Here is a 14959-nt window from a genome sequence, read left to right on the forward strand (position 1 = left end):
CGCGCTCCCTCCCTGCCTGTCGGGCACGGGCAGGACACAGGCTCGTTCGGAAGGTAAGGCTGCCACCTCGTGGGCTGTCTGTGCACTGCACCTGGTCCCGCCGCCGCCAGCCCTGGAGACCTCCAGAACTTTTGAGCCTTCTCAAACGCCGGGGAAAGACTCTCGCCTGCTTTGCGGTCTTTTCAAATCCATTTGCAAGGACGACACATCACCGGTGCCATGCATATGGCAGGTGCTGTTACAGCAATTAGAAAAAGGGCTTTTCTTGGCGTTTAGACTTTCACAGAATCGCAGAAGCATCCAGGTTGGAAAAGACCCTCAGGATTATCAAGTACAACCTACAACCCTACTCAACAAGATTCACCTTAAACCATATCCCTAAGCACCACATCCAAACCACCCTTAAACACATCCAGTGTCAGTGACTCCACCACCACCTCCCTGGGCAGCTCATTCCAGTGCCTGAACACTCTCTCAGTGAAAAACTTTTTCCTAATGTTCCATCTAAACCTACCCAGTCTCAGTTTGAGGCCATTTCCCCTTGTTCTGCCTCCAATTGCCTGTGAGAAGAGACCACCAGCAGCCTCTCCACAATGTCCCTTCAGGTAGTTGTAGACAGTGATGATGTCTCCCCTCAGCCTTCTCTTTCTCAAACTCACCATCCCCAGCTCCCTCAGTCACTCCTCAGAAGATTTACTCTCCAGGCCCTCCCCCAGCTTTGTTGCTCTCCTCTATAGTGCTTTCTCTCCTCTGAGCAGCTAAGTGTGCTGAAACTCTGGAAGTAATATGGACCAGTGCCAAAGAACAAAAAAAATCACAGTATCACAGTATTATCAGGGTTGGAAGAGACCTCACAGATCATCAAGTCCAACCCTTTACCACACAGCTCAAGGCTAGACCATGGCACCAAGTGCCACGTCCAATCCTGCCTTGAACAGCCCCAGGGACGGCGACTCCACCACCTCCCCGGGCAGCCCATTCCAGTGTCCAATGACTCTCTCAGGGAAGAACTTTCTCCTCACCTCGAGCCTAAATTTCCCCTGGCGTAGCTTGAGGCTGTGTCCTCTCGTTCTGGTGCTGGCCAGTGGGACTTGTGCTCTTAAATGGCTTGTGGGAGTCAGGCTCCTCTCCCAGGTAACCAGCAACAGGACAAGAGGGCATGGTCTGAAGCTGCACCAGGGGAGGTTCAGGTTGGATATTAGGAAGCACTTTCTCACGGAAGGAGTGATTAGGCACTGGAATGGGCTGCCCAGGGAGGTGGTGGGTGCCTGGAGGTCTTTAAGAAAAGATTGGATGTGGCCCTTGGTTTAGCTGATGTTGTGGTGTTGGGTCACAGACTGGACTTGATGATCTCAGGGGTCTTTCCCAGCCTCAGTGATTGGTGATTCTGAGCACTCCCACCTGTCACTGGCCGTAGCTCGTAACTGCGCTGCTGCAGTGGGGCGTGTCTGCAGAGCACCTGCGTGGGAACGACTCCTGGCTGTGAGGGGATCCCTTCACTGTCAGACCACACACATGTGCGCCTGGTGCTGCTTGAAGGACAAAATGGCAACAGGCATTTATTCAGTGTTTCATAACTGCTGCTGTGCCGGCTGCTGGAGCAGACAGGCTGCTTGCAGTGCACTGGGGTGAAAATTCATTGCATCAGCGCAGCAACTGCAGAGAAACTGCTTGTGCCTCTTCTGCAGATTACAGCAGAGACAGACAATACATTCCTGCCCTCCGCCTGCAGTCCCCTGCTCCACTTTATCAATAACTTGAGTGGAATACATCACGCCATGACCTCAGGCAGCATGCTTCCTGCTAGGCCCTAACTAAGGCTGGCCCAAAGCAACCTGGCAGAGCAGGTTACTAGAGGCGGAGAGAGGGACAGAGGCAGAGAGAGCGACGCAGAGCACACAAGGCTGAGGTGGTACCAGGCTTGCTCCCTCTCCTCACTGAGCCTATTGTTCCTTCCTGCTCCCTTAGCCGTTGTCTAGCTGGGACACTAAAATGGGACGACAGCGGCCCGGCAGCATGAGGCGGGAGGGGTGCTCGGCACGTCCCCCCTCACCAGGCCTGCCCACAGGCCTGCCCACAGGACGTGGCCGCTGGCGGTATGCAACCACTGGTGCAGCGGCCAGGCCGCCCACCCCCAGAGCCCCTGACTCCCCTCAGTGCCCTGCCTCAGCCAGGCCTCTCTGCCATGCTGCCGCACCACAGACGGCAGAGGAGGGCAGGCCGCCCATGCAGCTTGTTTATGTCAACTGCTTTGGCTCCCACCGCTGCGGCTCCGTTATCCGCTACAGCAGGGGCTTCCGGCAGGCCGAGGTGAGCCAGGCTAAGCCCACGCTTTCCTGGCAGAGCACCACATGGAAAGCTGGGAGGCAGGAGGAGGCCACCCCGGTGTCAGGAGATGTGGAGATCCCTGCCACCTCAGGAAGGGCGCAGGAGGTGAGGAGCTGCGACCTGGTGAGGCCTGTCAGCCGCCGTCAGGGTAAGTGTAGCTGAGCCTGGGGACCTCTGTGGCCTGGTCACTGGCGAGCACAGGGCTGAGTCCTGCCATGTCTCCCACTTCTGCTGGGCAACCATTTCCTGGCAGTGTGCTGGTGATCCTGTCCCACTGGGGTCTTCCCTCTCAACCAGGTTGCCCACACGGAGGGGGTGAAGGTAGCACGACTGGGATTTTTAACGTGCCTCTGTACAGTCAGCCTGGGGATTTAGGCAGGAGGTGGTGTTAAACTTAGGAATGAAAAAAGTCATCTTTTTGCCTTGATATGTTACACTGCTGAGCTACAGCATCCCCATCCTGTAAGGTGAGGTGGCTGGCTGCAGCTCCTGTCCTTTCCTGTGATAGCAACAAGGCCCAAAATAACCTGCATCCAACAGGGCTGCTCTGTTACATGCTGAACTCATGGCCCCTTCCTGCCTCTTCTCTGGAGATTGCTGCCTAACCAGAGACCCACCGTGCTGCTGGCTCCCCTGTTGCTGTGACAACTCAAAGATGCGTCTTAATTTTCTTTCTTTGTGTCTGAGACCAAAGAAAGTTGGGATGGGCATGAGTGTGGGTGCCTTCTTTTATAAAGGCAAACAAAAAAGATTAGGCAGTTTTCAGCTGGTTGTGATCTGTTATAAAACATAGCTCTGCTGCAGAGGATGAAATGGAATGAAAATGGAGAACATGCTCTGGCTTCTGGAGAAGAAGCCTGGGTGTGAGCTGGAAATGATGGCTGAAACCAATAGGGTGGTCCTGAATTCTACTGACTTGTTGCTCTTGAGATATTTAAACTTTCTTGTATTTTTTCTTCCCTAAAAAAGGCATTTTTCCAAAGACAACAAAGCTAAATGTTGCAAGAGTCTGCAACAAAGCGCATTAGTTCTGCTGAGATATTATCTAAACCATGTTAGCCTGTGGCTTGGGGCAGCCTGTGACTATCAGTAGCTAAAAGCCTTGCTCCTGCAATGTGGCTGCCTTAGAAATCTGGTGATGGGGCTGTGGTTGCCTGGAGTATGCTGGTTTGCCTGGAGTATGCTGGTTTGCCTGAAGCTTTGCTGCAGCAAGAGTTAAGGGTGCAGCTGTGACCATCTTCAACAGCCCCACCAGGGTCACTCTTTTGCTCATGTCTTGCCTGTCCAACAGCTCCTAGGAAGGCTCCTGCCAACCCACTGGGAATTCACCTAGATCTTTTCTCCTTGTGATTGTCTTGAGCCCACGAGATCAATCGGCCCTTCTTGCTTTTGTTTTGTTTCTAGCAGAGGTGATTTGTCTGGTTTATCACATCAGTCTACCCACCTCCTCCTTAAGCTCAGGCAGAATTTTAGCAGCTTCCATAGCAAGGGGAAAAACTGGCAATCAAGAGCTAGTTTGTAATACCCAGAAGCCTATTGTCTTAATTTTTGGCTGCCATACAGTTTTGAAATCCATTTTGTGGAGTTTGAGAGGCATCTACTTGTCCCATGGTTATAACAGAGGACGTAAGCAAAGCAGGAGTCAGTATAGTGATATCCTGTGACCTGTTGGGATCAAAAATAAGTATCCCTCTGGAAGACCTGCAGCTTCCCCAGGTACATATTGTAGACACTTGGAATATGCTTTCTATACTCTCTTCCTAGGTGACCTTCGAGAGACTAAAGCTGACACCTTTGACTTTCCCTTCCCTTCGAGAAATGTTGATAAAGTAATTAAACGAAAGAAGCAAAAGGTATAAAAAGTGGGAGCTGAATTAGCTGCCTTTGCATTTGAGAAAATTGCTACCTGCTTGTTCTGTGTCTGTCTGTGTGAGAGTGTGAGGGAGATTGAAGTGGTAGTCTGTTACTGAAAACCTTACTTACAGAGAAGAAAAATGATATTATTTTCCCTCTCTGGAGGCTTTAAAATTCTGGCTCTCATTCAATAAAGCACTTAAGTGTGTGCTTACCTTGAAAAATGAGGATATGCTGTTGACTTAAAGTCTGTACTGAAATGGTTTGCGGGATTGTGGCCAGGGTGCTGCACACCTTGCTGGGTGAAACCCAGCAGGGAAAAGCTCTGCAGCTCCTCTTGCTCTTCCCCTATTTTAAGCAAGAATTCCCACAGGTTACAAATAAGCAATGACACCAATCAGAGGTATTACCAGCATACTACTGGCAGTCCCAAATGACTTACTGTTTCACAAATGTATTTCTGTTCCTGTTGAGTAGTTCAACAAATGCATGAAATTTTAAAAGGCACATTTATTAAAACAGTAACTCATTATGAGATTTAGTAATGTGTGAAGTACAAGTAATCAGCTAGTCTGTAATATGGTAATGTCATAGATACTTGATTTAAACCCAGCAAAATACTACTGACTTCAGAGGATCAGCTAATAACATACTACAATATTGCTCTTCCAGTATATTGAATAGTCTTCCAAAAGAATGAGGAATATGTATTATGTTTTAGCAATAAATGTCCATGAGAAAGGAATTGTCTTTAGATTTAAACTAGTTTCATGGATGGGGTCTAGCAAAAGTCATAATGTTAGCATGTTAACAGCCTCTTACAGTTGCTAGACTGCCTCTTTGTCTGAATGCCTTTGTCAAAGGTTCCAATTCAGTATTTTCAGGTTTGAAATGTTGCCACTATAGGTGGAACCTTATTCCTCTACAATAAAAATCATCACCACCTATAAACCAGATGAATACGGATTTTGATAGGAAATAGACAAGGCTGTTGCTATTTTGGCATTTGAGCATGGAGTCTGAGTTGTGTGGCTGTTGAAAGAGTTTGAAAGATTACACAAGAAAGATATGGCTCCTAGAAAAAGAAATAATATTTGGTTTCCTTCCATTTGGAATGACTGAAGAGAGTTTAATGTCTTTACACATCTTTTCATAGGCTTTTCTTACCTACAAGGGCACTTCACAAGTCCTGGCTAAACTAGTTCCAGGCAAGGGAGGAGGATATCTCATGTGGGAAAACATGGGATAAGTTCTGTTTTTTTTTACTTTTAAATAGAGGAAATTCTTTCTATTTTATATCCCACACATACATGCATCTATCTATCTATCTATCTATCTATCTATCTATCTATCTATCTATCTATCTATCTATCTATCTATCATCTATCTATCTATCTCTAGCCATCTCTCCTCTACAACTACTCCTTCCCAATCCTTGCGAAAACCAGTTGGACTTCATAGTCATGCTGCAGCATTCAAAGTTCTGCACTCTAGATATTTTAATGCAATCTTTTTACATGCTTCAGTGAAAAAGTTTGATTTAATCTTGCAGTCCAAAGTCTGGTTTAAGGTCTGGAAAGTAATTTCAAGAATGGCTGAAGAAAACGAGCAGTACAGAAACCGCCTCTTGGCTTACAGTCAGCTTAATGGAGAAGGTAGGCAATGAACTGATGATGTTTGGTTTTACTAGAGAAAACAAATTATTAATGCAAATTCTTCGCTTCTAAGATCCCCAAGTTTAAGGTTCATTCAGTAGTAAGTTTTTAAGCTGACAAATGATGGAATTTATTACATACTTTAGATCCTTGTAGCTGTATTTGAAAATGCCTCATGTTTCACCGAGGGATTTCTATATGTGTAATACGGAGGAAGGGTGGCAAAAGTGTTTGCTGCAGTCTAATGTTAACAACATGAGCACTACTGTGTCCAGTTCTGGGCTTCTCAATTCAAGAGAGACATTGAGATATTGGAACTTGTCCAGAGAAGGGTACCGAAGCTGGTGAGAGGCTTGGAACACAGCCCTGTGAGGAGAGGCTGAGGAAGCTGGGTTTGTTTAGCCTGAAGAGGAGGCTCAGGGGTGACCTCATTGCTGTCCACAACTACCTAAAGGGAGGCTGTAGCCAGGTGGGGGTTGGTCTCTTCTGCCAGGCAACCAGCAACAAACAAGGGAACACAGTCTCAAGTCGTGCCAGGGGAGGTCTAGGCTGGATGTTAGGAGGAAGTTGTTGGCAGAGAGAGTGATTGGCATTGGAATGGGCTGCCCAGGGAGGTGGTGGAGTTGCTATCCCTGGAGGTGTTAAAAAAAGACTGGATGAGGAATTTAGTGCCATGGTCTAGTTGACTGGATAGGGCTGGGTGCTAGGTTGGACTGGATGATCTTGGAGATCTCTTCCAACCTGGTTGATTCTATGATTCTATGATAATACCTGCAAGTTTTTCTGGACACATAAAATATGTGTCTTGCAGAGCAATCTAAGACAGTTACTTGTATGAATAATAAATATATATTTAATGGAGAAAAATAGTGGTTGGTCTCATACAGACAATAACTAAATTAGATGTTCCCCAAAGGTAACTGTAACACAATTTAACATAATCATCAAACATGTTCTCACACTGTGCCCTGAATACAGCTATTTCATTACTGGAAAATGACTCAGGAATTAAAACTGGTGCTCTGCATCGAGCCAACTTCAATTAGAGACATGGTAGTTGCTGCACCATTTAAGATAATGCACTGTTTTACAAATGTAATTGGAATTTCCAACCTCACAGCCTGATGATTTTTTTAGGCAATGGAGGTTGCTAATCCTTGAAGAGTTACCAGACAAGGCAAAACCCAGCATCTTCCCATATAGCACTTCTACTTAAGTTACATTTGTGTGGATGGAAGTTTTCCACCTGCAAGCATCTTAGTATAGATACCAGAATGTATGCCCGTTGTTGCCTGCATCCTATTTTTGTATGATGTTGTGTTGCACTGATTATTTTCTCGTCATGTATGTGCAGATTTATTCCCTCAAAATTTTTCTTCATGAGAAAAAAAAAAAAAGTGCAATTCTGGTGTAATACAGAAACCTGCCCAATGAATGTCTTCTATGACCTACAGTGGTTGTTACTGAGGCAGTAGGATAAACTCCACAATGTGCTGCAACAACATATGCATTATGTGGGAAAGCACTCCTTCTCTTCACCTTAAAACCAGCTCCTGATTAATTCTGGTATTATGAGATGCTGAATATTAACTATGTGCTATTCATAGTCTTGATACCAATTAAGATTCCACTGGTCACTGTGATATTTCAATGCTGAGGAGTTCCAGTCTACTAAATCTCACCTGTTTCCTGGCTCTGATAGTCCTTATTCTCTTATCTTTGCCACCAATTAAAACACTGTCTGCTTCTCTATACAGCTCAATGTTCAACCAGATTATTGCTCATTTTGTTTTGCTGTGGTGAGAAAGCAGCTGTAAAACTGTATCTCTATACTTATGCCTGTGTGGGCATGGGCACTGCTCTCCTGAACTCAACTCTTCCTGCTAGTCAAGAGGGGTTTTGTGAAGAGGGATTGATGTCTTTTGAGTCAGTAGTGACTTTTTCTGCTCTAACAACCCCTGCAGAAGCCACTGCAGAAGCCATTGCAACACTGTGCTTCTCTACCTAATCTACCAGCTTCTCCATACTTGCTACTAAGCTGAGATCATTGCAGAAGGTGAGGTCTCTTCCAACCCTGATGATACTATGATAGAAGTTTCCATGCACAGTTAAGGTGTGTGTATTTTGTATTATGGATACAACTTAGTGGATTTAGAAGAGTAGATTTAGATTGGAGGTTAGGAACGAGTTCTTTACCATGAAGATAGTGGAATGCTGCAACAGGTTTCCCAAGGAGGTAGTTGAGACCACATCCCTGGAAATATTCGAGGTGAGGCTCAAGAAGGCTCTGAGCAACCTGATCTATTTGAGGATGCACCTGCCTATTGTAGAGGAGGTTAGACTAGATGACCTTGGGAGGTCTCTTCCAACCCAAGCCATTCTATGATTCTATGGATGTGGATATATATATGGATATGTAGGGCACTGAAGAACAAAAAAAGTCTTCCAGGATTTGAGTTTTCTTGCTTGCAAGAAAAATGAGACCAAGGGAAATGAGACAAGGAAAAACAGGAGTAGAAAATAATAGGTCATTGCTTCCAAAATTTCAAGTCATTGTGAAAACCCTGACATTCTGCTGATACATGATCTCCTAGGTGGATTCACAGTCCTGAACATTATGATTGCTAGTTTGCTTTTCTGTTTGTTATGGATATGCAATGTGCTGCTTTATCAGATTTGTATGTACAGACAGGGCCCATTCTCTTTTCAGATACTAATTTCTTTTTGTCATCTGGAGGGAGCACCTTATTTTTTATTTCCACTAACTTAAACCAAACCAAACCAATTAACTAACCTCCCTCACAATGCTTTCTGTATCCCTAATTGTAATTGTATCTAACTTATCAAAAAGCTTTAGTTGAGAATGTACTAAGCTCTATTTAGGTGAAAAACCATAAATTCCAATACCTTCTTTCTAATTAGCAGATTTTATACAATATCAAATCAAGGTAGTAAGCCTCCTATCCATCTGAGTTTTTCATTCAACAAGAAGCAAATGGAATAATCTTAGCAACTGTTTAGAAGTGGATCAACAAATCTGAATAATCTGGGTTCATTTTTTTAAAAACTAGATTAATAAGTCTAGAATATTAGTGCTGCATTCTATTGCCTCTGTAAACAATTTTCTTGAGAGAACAAAAATATACTGTAATTCCAGTGTTACCTATTTACTCCTTGGGATGTTGCAATTAAGATTAGATTCATTGTGACTGAAAATGACAACATTCCTCCATATAATATTCTCCCATAGGTAAAGATAGGAACCAAAGCTCACAGAATGAAGTGTCCTACCTGGACAGGGTATGTATGGAGTCTATTAAAGGCTAAAATGGGCAAAATAAGCACATTAAAAGAACACATTGATATTGTTTAATGTTATGATTAAGTACTGTTTTTATTCTTCAGTGTTACTGACATTGGGCTCAAACATTTTTCAAGATTTCAATCATGTTTGGGAAGCAGAACAGCTTTGTCCTCAGCAAGAAGGGTAGTGTGTATTGCCAAGGCTGGGAAGTGGTTTTTGCATTTCTGCTGATGTAAATCTTTCTGTGATGGACTAAAGTAAAATATGAAGAATTTGAATAGACCCTTTATTTCTCACACCTTACATTTGATTGTTTTTGTATTAAAATGAATGCAACACTTTCCCCCTTTTTTATTTTCCCTCCAGGAGTTATCTACATTTGGCTGAGTAGCAAGAAAATAAAGGAGAATTCAGTCCAAAGGGAAATACAGAAACAGTGGAAGTTTTCATTTTGATGTACTCTTTACTGAAGTTGATGTCAAAGGTTGCAAATGATCTCAGTCAACACAGGTTCTCTGTTGTTTGTTTGGCATATGTGCTTCTGCTATTTAAAATGATTGTTTTTACAGTGGCTTAAACAGCTATGTTGTGAGAGAGTTATTTCAAGCCATTAAGTCTAGTGGTTCACTTAGCTATTAGTTTTCAGAAGTGTTTAAGGGAGCATAATATTGTGACAGTTTGCTTGAGAAAGAATAGATACACATTTAGTGTTGACTCTCTATTTATATCTATGTTTTTTGTAGCTTGTCAGAGTCATAAACAAACACAAGTTCAGTAAGGCAGAACTCCCTACAAGATAGAAAGAAACATTTTCTTTTTTTTTTCTGACTGATTTGAATAAATTTGACTTTATTATATTAAAATAATACAAAATTACCCTTCTGTTCATTCATCCATTTATACATGAATCTCAGCAAGTATATTGAATATGAAACCAGGTGAATGTTTTCTGGCTTGCTGTTCATTGTGAAGCACATAATAATATCATCATGATCAGAAGGTATTGTTTACCTAGCTGACTTCAGTAACACAATACAATTTTCTTTTGCTATAGAGTTTCATACTTGAACTCTTGATTGACTGTAAACCCCTTTAAACTTGCAAAATGTGTAAATGGAACATGAAGACTGCATAAAAATAGTACGTATGTGGGTTTCATCTCTGTAGGTAAAACATTCAGCTGTCACAATTAGACGTGTCAATAAAAGGGTTTTTCTCTCACAGCTTAAGGTCGTATTGTTTGCAGATATCATGACTGGAATATCAGAGTGTTGAGGTTTAATAACATGCCAGTGATTGTCATGGAGCAGCAGAGCATTTGGAAGGGTTTAAATTGTTTTCTTAGAATCATAGAATCATAGAATCAACCAGGCTGGAAGAGACCTCCAAGATCATCCAGTCCAACCTAGCACCCAGCCCTAGCCAATCAACTAGACCATGGCATTAAGTGCCTCATGCAGGCTTCTCTTGAACATCTAGAATCATAGAATCAGTCAGGTTTGGAAGGGACCACAAGGATCATCTAGTTCCAACTCCCCTGCCACGGGCGGGGACACCCTACCCTAGATCAGGCTGGCCAGAGCCCCATCCAGCCTGGCCTTAATAGTAAAACTGCAAGTACATGACTGGAATTTGCTCATAGATTGATAGAATGGTTTAGGTTGGAAAGGACCTTAAAGATCACCTGGTCCCAAGCTCCAGCAGGCCAGGTGGCTCAAAGGCCTCATCTAACCTGGCCTTGAATGCCTCCAGGGAGGGAACATTCACAGCCTTCCTGGACAACCTGTTCCAGTGTCTCACCACCCTCACTGTCATGCAGGACAGTGTCAAAGGCTTTACACAAGTCCAGGTAGATTGCCCTATCCATCGATGCTGTAACTCCATCATAGAAAGCCACCAACTTTGTCAGGCACGATTTGCCCTTGGTGAAGCTCTGGTATCATGATTCTTGGCTGACTTGTAGTTGAATAATATTCTGATTTTACTTAAAATAGTTGACATTTCAGCTTGGGAAAGGAAGTGAGAAAGCAAAGTATTCAATCAAGATGTGATTTATTATTTTTTTTCCTGGCAGAGCAAAAATGTCATAGTTCTTTGATATTTTCAGAATATATGTTTGGAGCCACCTTCCCCTCTGCTTTTCCCTTTCCCTCTCCTTTTTCCTTTTTCCTTTTTCCTTTTTTCTTTTTTTCCTTTTCCCCTTTTCCTTCCCTTTTTCCTTTTCCCTTTCCCTTTTCTCCTTTTTTTTGGTTTTGTTTTGGTTTTGTTAATTTTTTTCTTCTGTTCAAAGAAAGATGATCTCCCTGTTCCCACAGCTCTATCAATAAAATGTTTACATGGACAGTATTTAGTTTATCATTCTGGGTTGTAAATTGAAGAGTAGTTTTGCTAACATTTCTGGAGTTGGTACCTTCGCTGACACAGATTTAAGGGGCCCTAGAAACCAAGCTTTTCCTCCAGGTGCATAATTGCTGCTTTTAGAGGACAGATGAGATGCATTAACCTAAATCTCTGAATGAAATTCAGCCAGCTCATGAATGTCCTTCAGATAAATATAGACCTTTGTCTGTGGGACTGACTTAAAAGGAATAAATTATATATATAAATAAAGTATGGGCCTAGATCATCCCTATCCATACACCTCTTACAATCAGCAAAGTCTGTGCAGTTGGGTTGTCAGCAGCTGCCAAGGCTAGCTGGTAGTGTGTCCCCTGTTTGCTCAGCCACTTTTCATGTGTGGAAATGACCAGAAAGTCCAAGGGATGACTCAGGCCCTATGAAATGGATGTAAACAGATCTATTATTTGTACACATGTGGGCATGGAGGAATGCCAGCTGCTTCTCTGTGTGTTCAGGGATCAGTGAGATGCAACAGTCTACTCCCAGCACTGCCCAGTTTCACTGGCTTTGCTAGGTTTTGTGAAGGTTCAGAGTAGCCTGGATTTAGGTGCTGTGCTGCTCTGATTCCAGAAGCAGCAGCCAGAATAGGAAGCCTCTCATGTTACAATCTGAGCTTCAAACGCCATGATACTTTTTGCTCCAGCCAGCACTTGCATTTTGAAGCTGGCTTGACAGCAGCATGGTACTGAATATCAGTACTGAATATCACCAGGAGATTCAACTCAACCCATGACACCATGCTGCCAGGGTAGGAGGAGAGCACCAGAGATACAGTGCTGCTTTGTGCAGAGCCATATCTGAATGCTGCATAGACCCATCTGTACTGGCTCTCCCACCAATAGGCTGTTTCCTCTGGGGAAGGGGACAGTGGAGTCATCCTCCACAATTTCCCTTACCACTGGAGATGTCTCAGACCTGGTGATGGCTTTGTGCACTTTGGGTCTCGGTGGATTGTATCTGGGACTCAGCTCCTCTTTGCTCCTCTTCGGTGCCATTTCTTGGTGAGTGGATCATACACTTTAGATTCCATCACTGTGGAACCAAGAGCATGTGTGATGCCATCCTGCTGTGGTTCCTGGGAAGCAGTGCTGGTCTTTCACATTCTTCAAAATGCATATCTGTTACCTGAAGTTTTTAATAACAAATCTCACTTGGAGTGTGAACTGAAGCAGATGTGCAAATACAGAGGTCATGCTTCGTCTTTGCTTTGCCTTGCTCTCAGTACATAATTTACCTTTCTGCAGAGAGCAGAAACTCTAGCCATTCTAAAAGTTCAACATTTTTTCATCTCCATCCTGTGAACAGTTGCCAAGAGATCTGAGGAGGTACCTTGTGGTAGAGATGTAGGAGGGAGCAGCCAGGATACACAGAGTACTGAAGGCATTGCTGCTGAATTCTTGTTATCTGTAAATAATGGTGTCAGCAGCTAATGTCAAGATCTTAAAGCTGGTCTGAATAAGTGTTCTTTTGTACTGTGTTACATAAATACAAATGACTGTGTGAAGGTGAGAAATGAAAAGTAAGGCCTTCAGAGTTTATATTCTGGTCCATGCTAGTTAGAGGTCTCTTGGCGAAACAGAGTTTAGTGGAAATAGCACTTTCGGATGAGCCTGAGATGTTCAGATGGAAGTTTTCCCATTTGATATGAGTTCTTGTCAAATTGAGCTCCCTTGATTTCTGGACCACCTCTAGGCAGGTCAGCCAAAGCAATGCAGCCTTCTCTCTTGCTGTAGTCTGTGCAGTGGCATCAAGTACTGTACAGAGTTTAGGGGCCTGAAACTTCAGCCAGGGGTTTTGGACTACAACTTCCAACCTGCTGTACAGCCAAAAGTAAGGAACTCTTGGGAGCTTGAACTCCACTTTGATTTCTATGCCTGAAAGCACTAGGAAGCTTGGCAGAAGCAGGACTGCCAGAGCTCCTGCACTCGCTGATGTGGAGCCATGACTTTGGGCAGGCTTCCAGGGGTAGTCCTCAGCATCAAGGCTTCACTGGAGCCAGGGGTCTTAGGAACTCCCACAGCTACTATGTGGAGCTGGAGGTCACATATGCTGCCAGAGACTATGTCACTGATCAGCAAAAGGCTTGGGAACTTGGGAATTGTGTTTTGATGTTTCTGAAGTGACCTTTCTGGGAATTTCTATGTTATGGGCATTTTCAAAAGAGATTGTTTCCTGCTTGATTTGGCCCAAAACCAGACAAAACCTCATTTCCTGCAAACTGGAGGCTTGGCTTGCCAGGCAGCTCTTCTGCTCATGCCCCATCTCCTCTTGCATTGTGATGAATCACATTCCTCTGCCCTAATATCAGAGTTTCTCCAGTCCCATGGCCCGCGAGGTTATCATAACATCCATTACAATGTAATCTGTCACCAAGACTAATCAGATTTCATCACTGATTCCTTCCACAAAAAGACTTCAGCTCTTAAGCAAAACTTGAGGACTGGATACAGAGTTCCTAACATGGGCAGATTTTTGGAAAGTATGAGGTGACCTTTTTCCTTACTGAGCATTTACATCCAGCAAATGCCTTTGTCTCTAGACTCCTCTCGGGTAGGCAACATTCAAGTTTTAACTTCAAAGCATCTAACACAATTTTGCATGGACTCTGACTAAAGGATAGCCTTCAGCAGGCAGTTCAGTTCTGTGGGGGGTTTTTGGGCAGTGACTGAAAGAAAATTTTGGGCATCTGTGACATTTTGTATGCAATAGGCCCTTAAATAATTATATATATATATATAAACCAAAACAGGATGCAACTTTGATTTATAGCTCTTGTAAATAATTCTCAGTGACCTGAGCAGGTTTGTGTATTATGTATATTTTCATTGCATAAGCACTTACATAACTGTGATGACAGCAATTTGCATAAAGAACAAAGCAGCCATACTTTGATGAGTTTAACATTAGAGGCTTTCCAGCAAATTGAAGTAGCAGGGGGACCTACTGCTTAAGTGGAAGCTTATTTTATGAGGAAAAGAGCAAAACTTATTAAAGTATATTAAGGCCACAGTGAATTTGAAACAAATATTCACAGGAAGTTGCTTACTTGTCAGTGGCAACATCACAGCCATTTGATCTGACTGCTGAAAAAATAACTTTTGAAAGTTCCTCCCTGCCTGTAGCTAGTGAAAATCAATGTCTGTATCTGCAGTTTTGGTTTACTAGAAGCAAAAGATATGGAGGCTCCTAAGGCAAAGGGATTGTGCCCAAACGCAGAGAGAGGTTGAATACCTCCTGGAAGAATCTTACTACTTTTCCCTCCTATTGACTATGACACTTCCAGAATGGGCTCTATTGCATCTTCTGTGCCACATATATGGAGCAGATGAATGAGAAGACCTCTTCTTCTTTCTTTAATTTGTGAACTCACATGTGTGCCTCATCTGAGTGCTTCAGCTGCGCTGTGGATGTTGCTGGG

Source organism: Pogoniulus pusillus, chromosome 22 (genome assembly GCF_015220805.1).
Source record: "Pogoniulus pusillus isolate bPogPus1 chromosome 22, bPogPus1.pri, whole genome shotgun sequence".
Taxonomy (NCBI): Eukaryota; Metazoa; Chordata; class Aves; order Piciformes; family Lybiidae; genus Pogoniulus; species Pogoniulus pusillus.